The 17,442-nt window shown below is 44.0% G+C and overlaps 1 protein-coding gene and 1 long non-coding RNA gene across 2 annotated transcripts in view; one reads left to right on the top strand and one right to left on the bottom strand.

The window, feature by feature from the left end:
- The window catches only part of HS3ST4 (heparan sulfate-glucosamine 3-sulfotransferase 4), a 433,209-nt gene that overhangs the window by 16,000 nt on the left and 399,767 nt on the right, over positions 1-17,442 (top strand). The gene's annotated exons all lie outside the window — the stretch shown is intronic.
- LOC111096265 lies at positions 6,614-10,742 on the bottom strand. Its single transcript, XR_005360775.1, has 2 exons — positions 10,620-10,742; positions 6,614-9,720 (listed from the first exon to the last, which is right to left on the bottom strand). It is a non-coding gene; the product is annotated as an uncharacterized LOC111096265 (long non-coding RNA).

Genomic DNA, 17,442 nt, shown 5'->3' with positions numbered 1-17,442 from the left:
AGTAAAACCTTTAAGAAAAAATTCTTGATTTCCATTCCAGGGAAAATATCTTGTTTTGATCTGGTGCCACAAAATGACCTTGACATTGCTGGAGTCAATTTAAAATATAGTTCTCAAACTCTCTGCTATCCCTGTTATTTAAGTACACTGCCACTAGGTGGTGGTCACACGACGTAGGCTGAGTCCAAAGTAAGGCGTTTCTTGAGCTCAGTAAGGTGTTGAGTGGCTGGCTCCTTGCTCCTTCCAACCTTAGTTAACCTGGCATATTTACCCCTGTAAAATATGAGCTTTTATAAAAGGTTTGCTCTCAGTAAACAGTAAACAGACACCAAACGGATGTTCATAGCGTGTTTAAACCAGACTCTGGTACAAGCTCTCTCCTCTTAGCCAGTTCTTCATTTGGGTTCAGATATAGGTGGCACTTATCTTTCTTTCTTAGCACTTCTGTGACTCTCTGGATATGGATGAACCATGAGCATACCACCTTACTGTAAGTGAATGTTGAGACATTTAATATCAGAAAATATCTTTTTTTAAATATTTCATTTATTTATTCATGAGAGAAGCAGAGACACAGGCAGAGGGAGAAGCAGGCTCCCTGCAGGGAGCCAGATGTGGGACTCGATCCCAGGACGCTGGGATCACGACTTGAACCTAAGGCAGATGCTCAACCACTGAGACACCCAGGTGCCCTAGGAAATATCTTTATAACACACATGCCAGACATTAAATGCATGCACTATCCATTTCTCAACTGAATGATGATTTCAACCAGCACATCTGGTGACCTTACCCAGAACAACTAAGTTCCTTATTTAGAATGAAACAGTGAGTTTGTTCTGTACTTACTGGTTCTCATTCTCGTGTGTACCATTGTGCTGACACCTTCTTCTTGCAAGTTTTTCTTCAACTCTTGTCCTTGGTGCTCCTGGGTTTTCTTGGGATTGTGTCTTTTTTTTCCAGTTTCTGCGCCTCTCATCCACCAGGAGGAAGACATGGCCCCAAATCACAATATATTAGAGCACGTTTAAAGAAAATCTTTCCTGGTGGCTTGAAACTTGGTTTCAGCTACAGATTTCTACCAGTTAGGATTCTTCTGTGTTTGTTTTTTTTAGTATTTTTTTAAATTGTTATTTATTTATGATAGTCACAGAGAGAGAGAGAGAGAGAGAGAGAGAGAGAGAGAGGCAGAGACACAGGCAGAGGGAGAAGCAGGCTCCATGCACCGGGAGCCCGACGTGGGATTCGATCCTGGGTCTCCAGGATCGCGCCCTGGGCCAAAGGCAGGCGCTAAACCGCTGTGCCACCCAGGGATCCCGGATTCTTCTGGTTTTTACACATAGAAATTCCAGGTAAAGTCTGAACTGAGCATGAGCCAGGATGGAATTTAATGCCTTCTGGATCTGAGAAGCCCTGGATTGGGGTGGCCTTACAAATGAGGGCTTAAACGTTGTCACTGGATCTTGCAGGTCCCGCAACTGGTCCTCATTGCCAGAGATGGGGTGAGGCTTGAGGCATTGCCTGTTTGGGGCAGATGTGGGCGTCTGCTCCCCTGGGGGCATGGGGCTGGAGATGAGGGCATTTCACCAGGGCAAAACCAGGATGAGAGTATCTAGGAAAGGAAGTGGATTGTCGTGCCAAAACAACAGATGTCTGTTTCAAGACTCTTGTTCAAATGTACTTTCACCAAAGTCTAACCAAATGAAATAGGCACACTGCTAGTTCGACTGGCTTGGTGTGGAGATAGGAGGCCTGGGTCCTGGTCTGTGTCTTTCTATCAGGGTGGGCACAGAGTGGCTCAGATCTCCCACCCCCAGCTGGAAGATTCTGCATCTCTTCTTTTTTTTTTTTTTTTTAAAAGGTTTTATTTATTTACTCATGAGGGACACAGAGAGAGGCAGAGACACAGGCAGAGGGAGAAGCAGGCTCCCTGCGGGGAACCTGATGCAGGACTCCCAGGATCACGACCCGAGCCAAAGGCAGGCGCTCAACCACTGAGCCACTCAACATTTTTGAGGTGCCCCTCAGTATTTTTTTAAGTAGGCTCCGTGCCCATCATGGAGCTCGACACAGGGCCTGAACTCACAACCCTGAGATCAAGACTTGAGCTCAGATCAAGAGTCAGATGCTCAACCGACTGAGCTACTCAGGTGCCCTGACTCTCTATCTCTTCTTTAATACAGAAAGGAAGGACTGAAGGAAGGCAGGCGAAGAGAGAGGGAAGGAGGGAAAACAAAGAAACTTGTTTCTGTACCTAAGTTGTGTGAAATCCTGAAAAAAAATATCCCAAGAACCTGCCCCTCAGAAATCACTAATTACTTATTTACAGTATTTCCTATTTCTGTCATTTCCTTAGCAACCCCTAGCAGCTGCCTGGGGAAATTTAAAGGGACTGTCTGTCTTCCACGAGAATTCTTCAAATAGCAAGTGAAATTGTTTAGTGACACGAAGTCTTCCTGCTCAGATTCACTTCAAGAAGAGAAGGAGAAGTGATTTGGCATTTGATCAATCTTAACATAACTAGACAGCCCAGAATTTCTGGAACGGCCCTGATTCTAGGTCATTTTACTCTTTTCATTTAAGGTAAAGGCCTGCAAGCTGGGATGCAGTACGATTTAATTTTTGTGCTTTTTTTAGTCTTTTTATGAAAATTAAGTCCACATTTTGGAAAGAAAAATACCTTTGTCAGATGCAGCATCTTGATGCTTTGTTTGGAAATAGGTACCCTGTATTTGTCGGGGGGGGGGGGAGGAACTCACTAGAGCCTGGTGGGGTTCGCTCCTCAGCCAGCGCATGTGAGTTAAAATTGTATCCTGAAGGATCTTTTTGAGGGTTCCTCAGCGGGGGTCCCTTGGAAAATTGGGGACCTGGAGCTTCTGAAATTCCAATGTCAGTTACTAGGTCTGGGCCAGTTTGGAGGAGATGGCTCTTGAACTTTGGTGGTCTTGGTGCCCCAGCCTCCAACTTTCTGTGACACTGTCCATGTCTCCCTTTGGTTTTAGGGTTCCTCCCTGTGTCCTGGGAGTGGGAGCTTTGGCTCTTCCCTCACTTCGCCCCAAACAAGGCCCCAGGGCTCCTGGGTTTTGCAGGCCAGGGTTTTGCAGGGTTTGCCTACTGGATGCGAAAGAGATGGCGATAAGTAAGGAGAAACAAATACTTTTCCTGCTGGTCAGCCAGCTCTGGTCAGGCACATCGATCTGAACGTTTGTTTCCAGAAAGACCTTCTCTTCCAGATTTCTCGTGACTTATTTTAAGAATCTGAAGACTTCTGACAGATTCTGTTTTTTGAGAAGCAGGCAAAATTGAAATATGAATAGATTATGCAGGAAGTTCACTTTGGTGATTCCTTCTTTCCAGCAATTGTGCTTTGGCATGCTAGCCGTAACAAACTTCCTCTGAGGGTTTCTACAATTAAAAGTGAGTACTGGGTGTTATACTATATGTTGGCAAATTGAACTCCAATAAAAACAAACAGACGAACAAATAAATAAATAAATAAATAAAAGAGAACTTCTAGTGAATCCCTCTTACCCGCCCCCCCTTATTTTGCTTAGTCCTCACCACAACCCCTATTGAGTGAGGACCTTGTAATTTCTGTGGAAAGTAAGGCACAGAGAGGGGAAGTATGATACCAAAAGTGCGCAGGTCATTAGTGACGTTGTCCAGTTCCAACGGAGGTGTGCATTATTTTGTTGTGAGATTTTTAAATTTCTATTTAGTTTTTGGAAGTATAATTAAGTTAGTTAAATTAGTTTCCAGGGTATAATATAATGATTTGACATTTCTATATATTTCTCCGTGCTCATCATGATAAGTATACTCTTAATTCCCATCACCTGTTTCATCCCCGTCCCCACTCCTCACCCCTATGGGAACCATCACTTTGTTCTCTGTAGTTGGAAGTCTGCCTGTTTGTCCCATTTTTTTTTCTATATTTGTCCTTTTGTTTCTTAAAATTCCACACATGTGAAAATGTTATGATGTTTGTCTTTTGGATGATTTCACTTGGATCCATCCATGTAGTTGAAAATGGCAGGATCTCATTCTTTTGATGGCTGAGTAGTATTCCCTTGTATATATACATAGCACCTCTTCTTTATCCCTTCATCTCTTAATGGGTTGCTTCCATATCTTGGCTCTTGTAAATAATGCAGCAATAAACTTAAGGATGAATCTTTCTTTTGTTTTCTTTGAATAGAATACCCAGTAGTGGAATTACTGGATCATTCAGTAATTCTATTTTTAACTTTTTGTGGAGCCTCTGTACTGTTTTCCCCAGTGGTCACGATAGTGCACGTTTCCACTGTGCGTGAAGGGCTCCTTTTTCTCCACATCCTTGCCAACACTTGTTATTTCTTGTCTTTTTGATTCTAACCATTCTGACAGGTGTGAAGTGATTCCCCCTGGTGGTTTTGATTTGCATTTCCCTGATGAGAAGCCTTCTAGAAGCCACATGCCTTGCTCTCTCTCAGGGAGGAGATGCTGAGACATTGTTGCATCCACACCTGTCCGGAGTCCAGCTGTCTCCCATGTCTGTCTGCGATTCTCTGGGAACCACTCTGGCAGCCAAATTCCCCATGTCTGCATCTTAGAGGATAGCTCTGGTTGTCGCTTTCGAGGCTGTTTGGGAAATAAAACCCACATCTTCTAATGCTGTGAAAGGCTGTTGATAATGTCTACCTACTGGAGTTTGGTTTAAAGGTCTCAGCATTTTGGATAACTTCAGAGAGAGGTATTGATTTTCCGAGCCCTGCTGTAAGCTGGCGGCTTCCAAGACCCAGTGACTCAGCTACCCCTTCTCCATGTGGGGCAGCCGAGGTATGAGGATTGCCCTGGGCTGTATATTTTTTAAAAACAAAGGGAAGAAAAAAAATCCCTTCAGTGTAGGCTATTTCAAGGCTGCGTGAGGGCTGCAAAGCACCTCTTCTCTGTCATCATGCTTCTGACCTGCTGCCTTGGCTGTGTGATGTCTCTGTAGGGAGCGCTGGTGGCAGACGCTGTTTTGCTCAGTGACATCATGGCCACATTCTTGTTCCTGTTTTTTTTTTTTTTTAAGATTTTATTTATTCATTCATGAAAGACAGAGAGAGGCAGAGGGAGAGGCACGCTCTCTTCAGGGAGCCTGATGTGGGACTTGATCCCAGGACCACAACCTGAGCCAAAGGCAGATACTCAACTACTGAGCCACCCAGGTGCCCCCACATTCTTGTTCCTGATGAAGAATTTTGTTCCCCCCTGGGGTTGGCAACCACCTTTGGAAGGTGTTTTCATGAAAGGTCCATTGGCTCCAATTTTGGTAATCTTACCCTTCTCTAGTTATCAAGCTCTGTGACATCAACACCTTCTGTCTTTATAAAGTGTGAGCCAGCTGACGTGGAGCAGAACAACTCTGAAACTTGGCTCCTTTTTTCTTACCCCACACCTATGGAATTTCCTCCTGTCCTGCCAACGGGCACCTGCTATTCCTGGGGCTTTGCCCTTCTTCACTTTTGTAAGAAACGTGGTGCCATGGTGTCATGGAATGAATGCTTTTTACGCCAAGAGCTTTCATATACCATCTCTACAAATAACGGCCCTTATGACCGTCCCAGGAGAGAGAGAGAAACGTTGCTTATTATCCACATTTTACACACAAAGTAGGGAAAGTTTAGTAACTTGCTCATGGTCACCTTGAACCTAACATGAGTTGCTCTAAATCCCAGAGGCTCACCTTAAAATTCTGTATTTTGGTTACAGTCCTGTCCAAATCTTCCTGACTGCCCAGAACTTGGCAGAGCACCTGGTACATACCAAGATTCCACTTAAATTATTATTCTTTAAGTAATGCATATTCAGGGAAGACAGTTCAAAAATACTGAAAGCATAAAAACACCCTGCTGCCCAAAGATAACTATTCCTGGGAGTTTAGTGTATATACTTCCAGAAATTTTTCATTATTTACAAAGTATATATAGATCATTGTCTTTCAAAATGTATGTTTTTGAAAATTGACTTTTTTCACCTAAAAGTGTATCATGATTCTCTTTGTATGTCTAAAACATACTTCTATAATATAATTTCAGCATTTTTATGAACACAAAAGTAATATAGACAATGGGCTACCCCAAGAAGTTAGGGCCTGACCACACACAAAGTACAGAAATAAATTGCCTATGAAGAATGAATCAAAAGAGCCAGCATGATATAGCAATAGCACCAAAAACGATAGACTATTAGAAGGTGGTGTGGATATATCTGAATAATATTGGGATGGGGGAGCCCTTTCAAATCAAGATTTAAATAAAAAATGACAGGGGTGCCTGAATGGCTCAGTCGGTTTAGCATCTGATTCTTGGTCATGATCTCAGGGTCACGAGATCGAGCCCTATGTTGGGCTGTGTGCTCAGCCTGGAGTCTGCTTGAGATTCCCTCTCTCCCCCTCTGCCCCTGTCCCCACTATGTGTGCGTGCACACTCTCAAACAATAAATAAGTAAATATGACCACTCAGAATCCATAAAGGTAAAATCTGAGGGGTTTGCACAGAGAGAACGTCAAGTTCACATATGGCAAATGAATCACCAACAGAGTGTGTTAGTTTGCTTGGGCTGCCATCGCAAATTACCACGCCCTGAGGAGGCTGAAACAACAGAGATTTATTTTTTCTGCAATTTAGGAGGCTGGAAGTCAAAGATCAAGGTGTCATAGGGTCGGTTTCTTCTGCAGTCTCTCTCTTTGACTTGTAGATGATTGTCTTTTCCTCTCTCTGTCTCCACGTGGTCTTCTCTCTCTGTGTCTGGGTCCATCGTTCCTTTTCTTCGAAGGACACCGGTTATGTTGGATGAGAGCCTGTTCTAATGATCTCAGTACCTTAATCACCTCTTGAAAGGCCCTGTCTCCAAATACAGTCACATCCTGAGGTCCTGGGAGTTAGGACTTCAAACACATCAGTTTTGGGGCGGAGGACACAGTTCATCCCATAACACAGAGCAAAAAACAAGTGAGGATCCTGGAGGACGCACTTGCAAATATGGATGTAGGGCCAACATTCCTCTCTCCTCTACAAGCTACTTGGATATCTTTGCCATCTCTGCTGTCTCTGTTCTTTCTAAACTGCTCCTGGGACTCCGTGACATCCTCACCCCCCGGCTCACAGGTAGTCACTTCCTTTCTTTAGATGCATTACTATTTCCAGTCGAGTTACATCAAGTCCCCAAGGCTCAGAGTCTCCTTCCAAGGACTTTGCATAGCTTTGCTCTAATCTATTAAGAGATGCAATTAAAATTGACTTCTTAGAGGCCAATCTTGAAAAAAAATTTTTATTGTGAAAGTAACCTGAGCTGGTATTAGAAGTAAAACGCTAATAAATACATAAAAAGAAAACGAAAGGCATTTTCTTCTTTCCATGCTCACATCCCGCTTCCTGCACTGCCAGCTTCATTCCCAGGAGGGAGTCACTGTGTACAGTCGGCTGGGTTGCCTTCCCTTAGAGTGATTAATACGGTTGAGTAAGATGTGGTCACTGATAGAGCCTGGTGACTCCAACAAGGTGTTCCCGATGCTGTCCACACCACCATGGCACTGTAGCCACGCTGGCTTCTCATCACCTACAAGGCTAAACGCTGTGTTTAGTCCTTGCGCAACCCCGTGCCATCGTCTTGTTGTTATCCTATTTTTCAGATGGGCAAACTCCAGCTTAGTGACGTTGGAGGTCTTCGCTCAAGAACACAGAGCTGGGAAATACTTAAGCCAGACCTGCTGACTTCATAGTCATCAGGCAGTGAGCACTTTTCTATGACATTGCCTAGCAGTCAGATTCATTGTTTTGTCATTTTGACCTTGTATTTCCTTGTAGGGTTGTATTGTGATATACTTAACCTCCTCTCCTTATGGACGTCTTTGTGATTTCCAGCCTTGGCTTTCATAGGCAAGGCTACAGAGGATTTTCCTGTGCTCTTGAGTGCCTCTGTCTGTAGAGAAAATGGATAGAGTGTGTGCTTTTAAAATCTTGATACAATTTGATATATTTTGGTAAGTTGTCCAAAGGCAATCTTCTTTCTAAGTTCTTGGGAAAGACCCTGGTGCAGGCCCCAAGTAATGATGTAGATTTAGTAAAACTCAGTCCCTTTTGTGCTCCAGATACCTGCTGGCCCTTGATAAAAGCTTTTAATAATAAGGATGGTGATTCCATGTACAATTACCATAAGATGAAAGAAAATCAGCAGTTCGAGTGTGGTTATCATTCTTGGATGCTCTTACTTAGAGTTTAGTTTCTATTATCAAAATAATCCTCAACGTTCCTTTCTCCTCTGCATGAAAGGGGGAAGGAAAGTAAATACTCCCTTTTTCTCTTTGAACTGCTGCAGGATCATTTTTCCGTAGGACTTCAAAATTCACAATGAGGCTAAAGATCCCTTTTTTAAACTTTTCCCAAGCGAGTTAAAGTGGAGTGACAGGATTGCTTTAGCTCTAAAGCAAGATTTGATTTCTGAGATGGTGGTTTGTGACAGATGGGGAAGCCCTCACTCAGGTGCAGCAGAGCCAGAGTTCTCCTGCTTCCTGACCTGCCCCCCCCCCACCCCATGTGCCCTGTGGGGGATTCTTCAGGCTGAAGTCTGGCCCCAGGGCTCCCTGAGAAGTCCACCTTGGCACCTGTTGCTTCTTGCATCATTCAGAGGGCAGAGCCTGAGGCAGGCATGCATGAGTGATGGGAGGGCTCTTGTAAGGCTTCTTTCACACCATGATAAGGGAGGTGATCAACAGAGCCTGAGTAAGACCAGACCTGAACCGTTTTACTGGGGACCTGTGATTTAGAAAGGTCTCCTGTGCTATGGCCATGTGGTTGTCTTTAAATTCAGCCAATACATTTATGCACCTGTTACTGTGACAAGGCGAGTTGCCATTGATGGTGCCTCTGCGGTCACATTTGCCTCTAGTCTTTTATGGAGGCACTCCTTGACATAAAATGCCCAATTTCCATGTAAGAATTTTCCCTTCACTGTCTTGCTGTGAAAGAGGCTGTTTATTGGTCTCTTCCATTTTTGTTGGGCGCACGACAATCTGGAATCAAGACTGTCTTTCCCAGCCTTCTTTCTGCTTGATGTAGCTGATGAGGTTACACTTGGGCCTGTGAGATTTGAAAGTAGGTCCTGGCGGGGACTTCTGGGAAACATCCTTATGAGGACATTCTTGTCTTTGCTGGGGACGAGAATGGGAAGACTGTAGTTGAAGCTTGAACAGTAATTGGTAGTACGGTGAGAAAGCCCCAGCTTGAGAATGATGGAGCATCACATAAAATGGGCCCAAGTGGGAGCCCTTTGGATGTGACAGAGATAAATTTCGGTATTGCCATAGTATTTTGGGTTTTCAGTTGTTCTCGCCTAAACTTAATTACAATGGATATATCTGCCTTCTGCATCCCTGACATTGTGCTAAGTGTTGTAGGTAGGTCATCTTATGAACCTTTATTGTTGTCCTTATTTTGCAGACAGAAAAACAGATTATAGAAGGGACATTACAAGTGACTTGTCCAAGGTGACATACTTCATATTTTGACCCATCCAAGATTTGGACCTCTTTGATTCCAGAATCTGTACTTTTAATCTCTGTGTTTTCCAGAAATTATTCGAACACTAATTTCTTGGTTCATAACGATTGCCTGCCAATGTGCCAGGCGCTGTGCTTGGTCCTGGGCATACAAAAGTAAGTAAAAGTAGTTGGTTCTTGCTCTTGTGGCATTTACCCTATAGTGGAGAAGAAAGATATAATCAAACACAGCAAATAACTAAAGTTCAACTCTGGGTGTAGTGAGTGCTGTTAGGGAGCAAGTACCCTACACTATAAGAGAATATAATAGAGTTCACTCTGAACAGATAGCAGGAGATCTGACCTATTAAGATGCGTCACTTGGAGTGAAGTTGGAAGAGACATCTGTGCAGGGACTTATAGGACACACTGAAGACTCAGGGCTTTTCCTAGGAGAAATATAGGGCTGTTCACTGGCTTTAGCAGAGAGCTGACATAGCTAGGTTCATGTTTTGATGTGATCCAGGCCAGTTGCCACGTAGGGAATGGGCTGGAGAGACAAGAGAGTAAGCCCCTATTGAGTCCAGGGGAGAAATGACCAGTGCCTTAGGCTAGGTAGGTAGTGGTGAAGATGGAAAGGACTGGATGATGTTGGATAACATCTAGGAGATAAAATCGAAAGAATATGGTGTTGGCTTACGTCTGGGGGATATGAGGGAAAAGTCAGCTCAAAACTCCTAGGTTTCTGGCTTGGGCGACTGCATGAGAGAATCATGATTCTGCTCACCAAGACAGTGGCCACAAGAAGAGCAGGGTCGGGGTAGATAGAGGACATCTGTCCAGTTCATCTGACCAGCATTTCCCGTGCCCTCTTTGGAAGAACTGTTAACACAGTCATATGGGTTGGTGTTAGATTTTCCTTCAGAAAACCCAGCTCCCCTGGTTATAGCATGTTGCACTTCAGCATGGCTTGGTATGGGCATTGGCTTAGGTGACCCAAATCTTGGGGAGAGTCCTTTTCTTGGAAGGTTGGCAGTGAGGGCAAAGAGGATTTGCTTTTGGAGCCTTGAAGTGGGCAGAAGGGAGCACTGAGGAGGCTTTAGGTCATGTTTCCTACCTGTGGAGAAAGCTGGTTTGCAGTGGGAGAGAAAAAACTTAGGTGGAGACCAACAGAGATGAGAGGTGGAGAGAGAGACTTCATTTTGTCATTGAAATTCCTGAATTTGGGGATCCCTGGGTGGCTCAGCAGTTTAGCGTCTGCCTTCGACCCAGGGCGTGCGTGATCCTGGAGTCCTGGGATCAAGTCCCACGTCGGGCTCCCTGCATGGAGCCTGCTTCTCCCTCTGCCTGTGTCTCTGCCTCTCTCTCTCATAAATAAATAAAATCTTAAAAGAAAAAAAAAATCCTGAATTCAGGCATGCCTGAGACTATCTCTGTCCAAAAAATCTCTAGTTATTTGAGCCAATATGTTTCCTTTTCTGTCTTAAACCAGCTTGAGACAGGTTTCTAATTTCTTCATCTGTACTCTGATCAGTCAGGGGAGAGAACTATGAGCTCAGTTTTAAAAATGTTGAATTTGAAGGCACCTGGGTGGCTCAGTGGTTGAGCGTCTGCCTTTGGCTCAGGTCATAATCCTGGGGTCCTGGGATTGACTCCCGCATCAGGCTCCCCACGGGGAGCTTGCTTCTCCCTCTGCCTGTGTCTCTGCCTCTCTCTTGGTGTCTCTCAGGAATAAATAAGTAAAATCTTTTTAAAAATGTTGAGTTTGAGATGGTGCTGAGATATCTCTATGTAGATATCAAATAGGTAATTGGTACATGGATTTGAGCTCAAAGGAGAGGATGTGGCTAGATAAAAACATTTGGAAATTACCAACATAAAAGTGATAATGGGAACCATAGTCACCATTTTGCGCAGAGAGCAAGTATGTGGTGGCAAGAGAAGAGGGCTTAGAATTGGGCTTTAAAATTGGGTGGAGGGGCACCTGGGTGGCTCAGTCAGTTGAACATCTGACTCTTCATCTCAGCTCAGGTCTTGATCTCAGAGATGTCAGTTTAAGCCCTGCGTCAGACTCCATGCTAGGCATGGAGCCTACTTAAAAATTAAAAAAAAAAATTAAAAACGTAAATAAAACTGGTTGGAGAATATGTAACTGTGAGCTTGGAAAGGAAAAAAAGGTATGGGAGGACATTAAGAAGACAAAAATGCAGTTTTAGTAAACTAAGTATTTTATATATAAGAAAGGGGTGGTCATCCAGGTGGAGTGTCACCAAAGGCTCTAAATAGAAGTCTGGAAAATGTCGGTTTGATTCAGATGAATCTTGAGAAACAGTTGACTTTGTAAGATGTGTCTTAGCACTCTGACGGCTGGGGACGCCAGATCTAATGTCAAAGACATCTTTAAAAGTTCAGCGAGAAATGGGTCAGCAATGAGTTCTTGGGACCTTGGGGAGGCGGGCGGAGATGGGGAAGATGCGTTGTGCATTTAAGAGACGTTGAAGGTGCCCACTTGCCAGGTGCCAGGGAGATGGTGAATAATAAGGCACTTTTTATTTGTGTGCAACTCACAGGCTAGGTGGGAAGACAGACAAGCAAATGCCAATCACAATTTAGGTTAATAAGAAGGGAATGTGTCCGTTTGCATGCTTTTGGCTGTAAGCAAAAGAAAGCCTAATGAACAGTGACTCAGGATATTTAAATTTCACTTAGCAAGGAACCCAGGCAGGTGGTCCTGAGACCGATCCAGCGGTTTACTAGCATATTAAACATGCAAGCTCTTTCCATTCCTTCCACTCTGGCATGCCTGCCCTGCTGGATATTGAACTATGCCCATTACATCACGATCCGAAGATGGTGGCAGCAGCTGTAGGCATCAGATCCTTGCGAAAAAGGAAATACAGGAGAAGTGACATAAGGTTTTTTTTGTTTGTTTGTTTGTTTTTTCTTCAGACAGCTCTTGCCTTTTGTTGGGGAGAAGATTCCTTCTAGAAGACCGCAGTGGATTCTTTCTATACCCCACTGGCCATAGATGAGGTTATTCATTTTATTACATTATTCATTCATTTAAAAGAAGCTGTTCAGTAACTACTCTGTGCCAGGCAGTATTTTTTTAAAGATTTTATTTATTTATTCATAAGAGCTGCAGAGACATAGGCAGAGGGAGAAGCAGGCTTCCCACGGGGAACCTGACGCAGGACTCGATCCCAGCACTCGGGGATCACGACCTGAGCCAAAGGCAGGTGCTCAACCTCTGAGCCACCCAGGTGCCCTGTGCCAGGCACTATTCTAGGTAATGGAATATAAGAGTGACGATGTGAGGAGGAGAGTCCCAAGAGACATAAGTTGAGATGTGGGGGACCCATTGGGTTAGTCATTTAGGGCAAGAGCAGGGGGTCAGGACGGAGTGTTGGGGCATAGAGTGTGCAAAGACTTGGCGGGGGAGAAGACGTGGTTTATAAATGTCCCATGGTAAAATAGCCCGATTCTTCTCCTTATTTGTTTATTTCTTAATAGAGAGGGTGTGAGGAGGAGGGGCAGAGAGAGAGGGAAAAGGAGAGAATCCCAAGTAGGCTCCATAGTCAGTGAGCCAGACACAGAGCTTGATCTCATAAGCCCAAGATCATGACCTGAACCAAAATCAAAATCAACTGAGCCACCCGATTCTTCTCTTTAAATGTGTCTGTGGGGGGGGATCCCTGGGTGGCTCAGTGGTTTAGCGCCTGCCTTTGGCCCAGGGCGCGATCCTGGAGTCCCGGGATCGAGTCCCGCGTTGGGCTCCCTGCATGGAGCCTGCTTCACAGACACTCTGCCTGTGTCTCTGCCTCTCTCTCTGTATCTATCATGAATGAATGAATGAATGAATAAGTAAATAAATAAATAAATCTTAAAAAAAATGTGTCTGTGGGGTGTCAGAGTGGCTCAGTTGATTAAGCTTCTGACTCTTGATTTCAGCTCAGGTCACGATCTCAGGGTCATGAGATTAAGCCCCATCTGGGCTCCATGCTTAGCGCAGTCTGTTGGAGATTCTCCACCTTTCTCTCTGCCCCTCCCTCGGCTCAAGATCTCTCTCTAAAATAAATTTTAAAAGTCTTTAATAAAAGATAAATAAATGTGTCTGCAGCGTGGATTATTACAGATAGGGGTTGGGGGCTTGAACTGCTGTCCAACCTTGGGGATCCCTGGGGCAGACTCACATGTTCTGGATTGAGTGTTGCTTTGAAGAATTTTCTTATAGGAGCCAGCCTTAGTCTGTGTCTGCCTGTGTGTGTGTGTGTGTGTGAGTGTGTGTGTACGTGTACATATGCGTTCTTTCCTCGGTTGGCACATGCCTGCATAGCAATGAGACCCTCTTATTTCACTGAGTGCAATATTTTTCATGAATCGCATCCAAATGAATTAACATTCCCAGCTCACCTGACTCACGCGGCAGGAACATGTGGGCCAAGCCGGCTGACCGCCGTACTGACAAGCAGAGCCCATCGGTGTATTTTTGTGCAGGCAACCCATGAGAGGCTCTTGTCTGGCTGTTTCCCCTCTGTTTTCACTGTGACACCTGTTGGATTCTGCTGACACTCTGTAGGGTGTCTATGCGGGATGCTGCTCGGTGCAGGAGTAGAATGGAAGGAAGGAGGAGCAGGGCATCACGAGGACATGCGGAGGGGAAGGGCACTTTATATTTTTTGCTTAAGTGTTCTGGAACCTCTTTTTTTTCCTGAATAAGTACTAGGTGTATTTGTTTTATGAATCAAATGCACATTTATACTGAAAGCTTCCTTCTCTCTCTTTTTAAATATTTTATTTATTTACTTGAGAGAGCAAGAGAGAGCATGAGCAAGGAGTGGGAGAGGAAGAAGCAGACTCTCTGCTGAGCAGGGAGCCCAACATGGGGCTCGATCCCAGGACCTTGAGATCATGACCTGAGCTGAAGGCAGATGCTTAACTCATTTAGCCACTCAAGTGCCCTGAAAGTTTCCTTCTCTTGACAAGAAGCCTCAAGCCAGAAGGGAGGCATAGAGTATGTGGGGAAGCTTTTATACATCCTGTTGCTCATCTTTGACCATATTTCTTTAATGTGCTCAGTTTTATTTAATTCTGAAGGAAGATTCTGACCCTTTGTTCGTAGTACTGTGGTGTGGCCCTTTGGAGAAACTCCACTTTGTCAGATAACTGCCTGAGGGGGTTCTTTTGGAAGTGGGTTGACATAACCATCTTTTTTTTGAAGAATAACACTAATGCATTACCTCCATCTCAAAAATTAACCTGCTACCTGTGCACCTGATGATATAGATTGTTTGCTTTAGGGACGCCTGGGTGGCTCAGTGGTTGAACATCTATCTGCCTTTGGCTCAGGTCGTGATCCCTGGGTCCTGGGATCGAGTCCCACATTGGGGAGCCTGCTTCTCCCTCTGCCTGTGTCTCTGCCTCCCTCTGTGTGTCTCTCAGGAATACATAATTAAAATCCTTGAAAAAAAAAAAGATTTAAACTCTGTGGGCCTCCATGAGATCTCAGAGGGTACAAAACCGAGAACATAGGGCACATCTTTCTGTCTCTGACAATCCATGAGGAGGGTTATCTGGTCTACCAAAGGTCCCAGGTAACTAACTGATGATACGTGTCCACTTGCCATTCCTTGATTGAAAACCATTTTATTTGTGTATATCCAATACACAGTGCCCCCAAAGGGCTTCTCCTGATCTTCTCCTTTGGTCTCATTTTGCTCTGTTTTTTAGCTAGTGGGGAATGAAGCTGGCCTTGTGGGAAATTACCTTTGTGTCTCAGACAAACCTTGAAAGGGCATGTGGGTATAGAGTGACAGGGGGAAGGTCACAGCGTTTTAACAAGCTACCTCAACTGGCTGTTGGAAGAAAGAATAAGATGCCATCTGCCAAACACTTAGACTGCCATGTACATGGGGGGGAAGTAGGGCAGCACAGGGTCTGCAGCCAGTGGAGTGGCTATGAGTACTGGCTGCATGAACTGTGGACTGTGGGGCCTCGAATGAGGTCTGGAATTGGTGTGTGACTCAGTTTTCTCATCTGTAAAATGGGGATATTAATAGTGCTACTTCATAGGATGGTTATCAGGACTAAGTGAGATACACATGCAAAGCTCTGGGAAATAAATACCAATAAAGCAAAGAAGATGATGTATAAATTTTTTTAAATGAGAAGTCACTTATGTGTGAGCGTAGACAAGTTGATCCGAGTGCCTTCAGTAGCTCGTTTGTTGTTTTTTTAAACAGTTGTACTTCTTAAGCAGTATTTTTCTCAAGTTCTTACTAGATTTCTCTAAAAAACCAAACAACCCTATTTGTCTGATATTGAGTGATTATTTTATGACTGTCCACTATCTCCAGTACTTTTCAACATGCTTTGGAATACACACACAAATCATAAGACTTGAAAGAGTAGCATGCATTCTATCAATACACTCTGAAAATCAGTGAAGCCACCTTCACTTGGCCCCAGATTTTCACAGGAAGATCCGAAAGGATCGATGTGTCCATCAGCCTAACACTTTCATACTTCTTATTCCTAATATATGACCAGTGAAGTTCTACTGCTTTTTTCTTTTAGCCTAGAGGTGATTTGACCCTTCCTGAGTTGGCACACTTTTTCCTGTTTTTTTTTTTTTTTTGTATTTGGTTAATCATGGTCTTGTCCATGTGGCCACGGGAATGGAGTTTTGAACCTTACTACCAGTCATTTGTATCAGTCCACATCTCCACATCACCTGGAGCTGCCATCATGACCCACAACAGACCTTTTAGGGACAGGGTCATATCTACACTTGAGAAAGATCTGGAAACTGAAGGAACGGAATGCACACAGAACAGCTGCCATTTCTACTGAGCTGGTGGAATGTGCTACGCTGGGGCACCACCAGGGTGACGCAGGAAATGAAATGAAGTCCCTAATGACTCTGTTTCCACACTAATGCTGCCTCTTCATCCTTATTTATTCCTTTTTATTTTATTTATTCCTTTTTATTTTTTTATTTATTCTTTTTTTAAATTAAGCTTTTATACTTTTATTTATGTATTTATTTTAAAGATTATTTATTTGAGAGTGAGAACATGAGCAGAGGGGAGGGGCAGAGGCAGAGGTCAGAAGCAGACTCCTCACAAAGCAGGGAGCCCACCTTGGGGCTCGATCCTGGGACCTGGAGATTGTGACTTGAGCTGAAGACAAGATGCTTAACCATCTGAGCCACCCAGGTGCCCCCTTATTTATTCTTTGAATGTAACTATGGTTTCTTAATAGTGAAGTCACCACCTGGGCTGGAAGCAGAAATGGCTCATAAAATTCCTTATGTAGTTTTAAAATGGGGCAGGTCACTGGGCAATTCATTAACTCATTAGGAATTAAAAAACAACATTTAGTGGATACTTGGGTGTTTTAAAATTTAATAACCCCAGAAGGATATTTAGTGGCTGAGACCCGTAGTCATAATATGGAAACGTCATCAGATTTTTTTTTTAAGTTTTACTTTACTTTTATTATTTTTTTAAAGAGTTTGTTTATTTACTTGACAGAGAGAGCGAGAGAGAGAGAGCACACACAGCAGGGGCAGAAGGCGATGGAGAAGCGGGTTCCCTGCTGAGCAGAGAGCCTGATGCAGGGCTTAATCCTGGACCTTGGGATCATGACCTGAGCAGAACACAGACGCTTAACCAACCGAGCCACCCAGGCGCCCTGCTGTTGGATTTCAAAGACAAATTTTCCTTTCTTTTTGATATTAGACATTTTTGATATTTTCTTTGGTTTTTTACTCTTCCTCTCATTTTATATTTTTCCTTTCCCCCGTCCCCCATCCTTTTTCCTAGGAAGAGCAGTCACCTGTGTGTGTATTATTACTCCATGACACATACTACTTTTAATTCCGAAAGACCACTATCTTATGTTTCCCGTGCACCCCTTAGTAGGAACACGTTACTCTC

Source organism: Canis lupus, chromosome 6 (genome assembly GCF_011100685.1).
Source record: "Canis lupus familiaris isolate Mischka breed German Shepherd chromosome 6, alternate assembly UU_Cfam_GSD_1.0, whole genome shotgun sequence".
Classification (NCBI taxonomy): Eukaryota; Metazoa; Chordata; class Mammalia; order Carnivora; family Canidae; genus Canis; species Canis lupus.
The sequence above is the reverse complement of the archived record's forward strand: the minus strand, read 5'-3'. Positions and strand labels throughout refer to the sequence as shown.